General features: G+C 37.0%; 1 pseudogene; it reads left to right on the top strand.

Moving 5' to 3' along the window:
* Window positions 1-1087: 1087 nt before the first annotated feature.
* On the top strand, window positions 1088-1659 carry LOC119506409 (annotated as a pseudogene).
* Window positions 1660-4270: the final 2611 nt, after the last annotated feature.

The raw sequence follows: 4270 nt of genomic DNA, 5'->3' as shown, positions 1-4270 counted from the left end.
AGTTCAATAAGGATGTAGGGAATTTGAACAATATGATAAATGAACTAGACCTAACAGACATATCCAGAACATTGCATCCAAAACGGAAGGATATGCATCCTTCACAAGTGCACATGGATCATTCTCCAGGAGAGACCACATATTGGGTCCCAAAACAAACCTCAATAAATTTTAAAAGACTGAAAGAATACAAAGCTTCTTCTCTGACCACAGTGGACTGAAGCTGGAAATCAATAACAGGCAGACAACTGGAAAATCTCCAAATATATGGAAGTTAAGTAACACACTCTTAAATGATCAGGGTCAAAGACAAAAAATTACAAATGAGATCAGTAAGTATCTTAAAATGAATGCAAATGGGAATACTACATATCAAAACTTACGGAATGCAGCAAAGGCAGTGCAGAGAAAGAAATTTATAGCCCTAAATGCTTACCTTTAAAAAGAAGAAAAAGCTAAAATCAAAGACCTATTCGCACACCTGGAAGAATTAGAAAAAGAGAGCAAATATACACACAGCAAGCAGAAAGAAAGAAAGATTTGAGCAGAAATAAACAAAATAGAGAAATCAAAAAATAGAGAACATTAACAAAACCTAAAGCAGGTTTTTTGACAAACCTTTATCTAGACTGAAGAAGAAAATGAGAGAGGATACAAATAAACTCAGATATGAGAGGGGGACATTACTACTGACTCCTCAGAAACAAAAAGGATCAAAAGAGGATACTAGAAACAACTATATGCTAACAAATTAGACAACCTAGATGAAATAAATAAATTGCTAGAAAAATAGGAACAACCTACACTACATTAAAAGAAATAAAAGATCTCAAAAGATGAATTACGAGTTAAGAGATTGAATCAGTCATTAAAAACTTCCCAACAATAAAAAATCCAGGAGCAGATAGTTTCACAGGTTAATTCTACCAAACATTAAAAGAAGAATTATACCAATCCTGCTCAAACTCTTCCAAAAAATTGAAAAGGCGAGAACACTCCCTATCTCATTCCATGAGGCCAACATCACCCTAATACCAAAGTCAGGTAAAGACACTACAAGAAGGGCGGAGCCTTGGAGTAATCCAGAATGACTACTCTGATCTTTGTTGATAAGGAAAATGGAGAACCAGGCACCTGTGTGACTCCTAAGGATGGGCTGAAGCTGGGCCTGGGCCTTCGGTCAAAGCCCTCGATGGAAGATCACAGGTTTCAACACCTCATGTTGGCAAAATATTTGATGCTCCACCAGCCTTACCTAGAGCTGCCAGAAAGGCTTTGGGAACTGTCAACAGAGCTACAGAAAAGTCAGTAAAGACTAATGGACCCCTCACACAAAAACAGCCAAGCTTCTCTGCCAAAAAGATGACTGAGAAGTCTGTTAAAGCAAAAAGCTCTGCTCCTGCCTCAGATGATGTCTATCCAGAAATAGAAAAATTCTTTCTCTTCAGTCCTCTAGATTTTGAGTTTTGACCTGCCTGAAGAGCAGCAGATTGCACACCTCCCCTTGAATGGAGTGTCTCTCATGATCCTCAACGAGGAGAGGGAACTTGAGAAGCTGCTAGAGCTGGATCTCCCCTCCCCTGAGAAGATGCCCTCTCTGATGTGGGAGTCTACTTTGTTGTAGTCTCCTTCAAGCATTCTGTCAATCCTGGATGTTGAATTGCCACCTGTTTGCTATGACATAGATACTTAAATTCTTAGTGCCTTATAGTTTGTGTATATTTTTTTGGTATTCATAGAGCAATTCTTTATTAAACTTTTCCTAATAAAAAAAGATACTACAAGAAAAAAAATTAAAAACCAATTTGTCTTATCAATATAGATGAAAACATCCTCAACAAAATACTAGCAAACCAAATCCAACAGCACATCAAAAGAATTATTCAACATGATCAAGTGGGTTTTATCCCAGGTATGCAAGAGTAGTTCAACACAAGAAAACCAATTAGTGTAATATACTACATTAAAAAATCAAAGGGGGAAAACTGCATGATCATCTTAATTGATGCTTAAAAGGCATTTGGCAAACTCCAGCATCCTTTATTGATAAAAACGCTTGGAAAAATAGAAATAGAGGTAAACTTCCTCAATGTGATAAAGGGTATATCTGAAAAATCCAGTGCTGACATCATACTCAATGGTGAAAGACTGAAAGCTTTCCCTCTAAGATCTGGAACAAGACAAGGGTGCTCAGTGTCACCAATGCTATTCAAAATTGAACTAGAAGATCTAGCCAGAGAAATTGGGCAAGTAAATGAAATAAAAGTCATAAAAATAGATAAGGAAGAAGTGAAACATTCCCTGTTTGCAGATGGCATGATCCTATGTAAAGACAACCCTGACCACTACTGTTTTTACCATTTTATTATCATGAAAAACATAAAATTTTAAGCACTTTCATATGAAATACTTCATTGTCACTCTAAAAGAACTCTGTGAAGTAGATATTCTAACACTGACTTATACCCACTTCTCATTTCAGAAAAATGAGCATTAGATCATGTAAGCAACTTAGCAAAGAGATCACATGACTAATAAGTGGCAAATCCAACAGTCACACACTAATTTCTCTGAACTCAAATTGTTAAGTGTTTTTATAAAGTCAGGCATAGAGCAGTAATGATGATTGGGATCTGTTCTGCTCTATGACCTGGGTTAAGTGCCACATGTCATATTTAGATTCAAGACTCATAGTTTATCTAATCTAATACCATCATTTTAAACTGGGGAGACCAAGGCTCAGAGGAGGAAAAATTTGGTCCCAGGTTATTCTTTCATCTTTAGACAGTATCTATGTAAAAAAAATATTTGCCTAGAAATATCTGTGCTTTTGACTCTGAAATATCACTACTAATATTAACACATTTTCTCCTCCATAAAGTAGCAAGGCAGCAGAGTGGTGATCTTACATCCCTGATGTTAATGACCAATTATTACATTAACCCAGCTTAAGCATTTTATCATGGAATTTAAAAATTTAAGGTAACATCATCTGCTCAACCAAGAGGTAAACTCTAGATGGATGTTTATGATGTGTTCAATTCAATTAGTAGTTTATTGTGTGTGGTTTGGGCCATTATAAATCAATTCTAGTAACACCAACTACTCAGTAGCCTTAGAGATATTTTGTTTTGTTTCTTTACAATTATATGGAGTATGCAGTATCTATCCAGGGAGCATAGAACATCAAACTTTATTAGAAATACCAAATGAAAACATATTGTTCAGAGTTCCCTTTGGGTACCTAGATGTTAAAATAATATTGTGGCTATATTGAACTTTGCTCAGTCACTCCTTGAGTAACCAATTACTTGGCACCAGAAATCCTAAGGAAGGGACTTCCTTATATAGACTGAGTACATGTTCACTCCTAGACAACAGCTCGGGCCAATCAGGAGGAACCATTGAGAAGGCGGCTGTTTCCACAGGAGACTATGAGTGGAGTTTGTGAGGAGGCCCTTCCCCAAAAGAATCATGTTGGGAGGGGGCTGAGCAGACATAGCAATAGATCTCCCATACAACAGTTCTCTGCACCTCTACTTGTGCTGGGTTAGCCAAGTTGCTGGGTGGGGAGAACTATTTATCCTGAGTATAGTGGAATCCTGGGTAAAAGGAACAATTTTGGTCTTTGACCGAAAGGATTTGGTCTGGACTCTGTTACCATTGTTCCTTTTCTTCCTTTTATCAATCACATTTTTCTATGCAGACACCAGTTGACTGAATCATTTTAAAGAATTCTGATTAGATGGTCCCTTTTCTCCTGGATAGTGTTCTTTCCCAATTTCAACTTGTATATTGTTTTTGTCTGACTGAAACAAAGCCATCTAACCTCTGATTTTTCCTCCCTCCTCTCTTCAGCAATCATTCCAGCTTTACCTCATTGGGTATATGTTTAGTAAAGACTGGTTTTGGTGCTCTCAATCCTCTCTGTTCTCTTCCACTTCCAGTACCTACCTCACTTTTCAACACCTTCTTCACCTTCAGGCATCTCACTCAACACTGTTTTAATCATGGCATCCTTTGACATACAGGGAATGAACTGGATCAACCAATTCACCCTACAGTGAAGATTTAAATATTAATTCAAAGTAAAATCTAAATTTACAAAGGGAAACAGAGACATCAAAGCCTATCCCCCAAAACTGAATAACTGTATTACTTGGATAGTACATACTTGGGGTGGGTAGTCCCTCTTAGTTCTCCTCAGATTATATATAATCTGTTTCCCAAAAAGTGTGACTAATGTCATATCAAAGGGGAAATTATAATA

Source organism: Choloepus didactylus, chromosome 11 (assembly GCF_015220235.1).
Source record: "Choloepus didactylus isolate mChoDid1 chromosome 11, mChoDid1.pri, whole genome shotgun sequence".
Taxonomy (NCBI): domain Eukaryota; kingdom Metazoa; phylum Chordata; class Mammalia; order Pilosa; family Megalonychidae; genus Choloepus; species Choloepus didactylus.
This window is presented reverse-complemented; position numbering and strand designations above follow the sequence as displayed.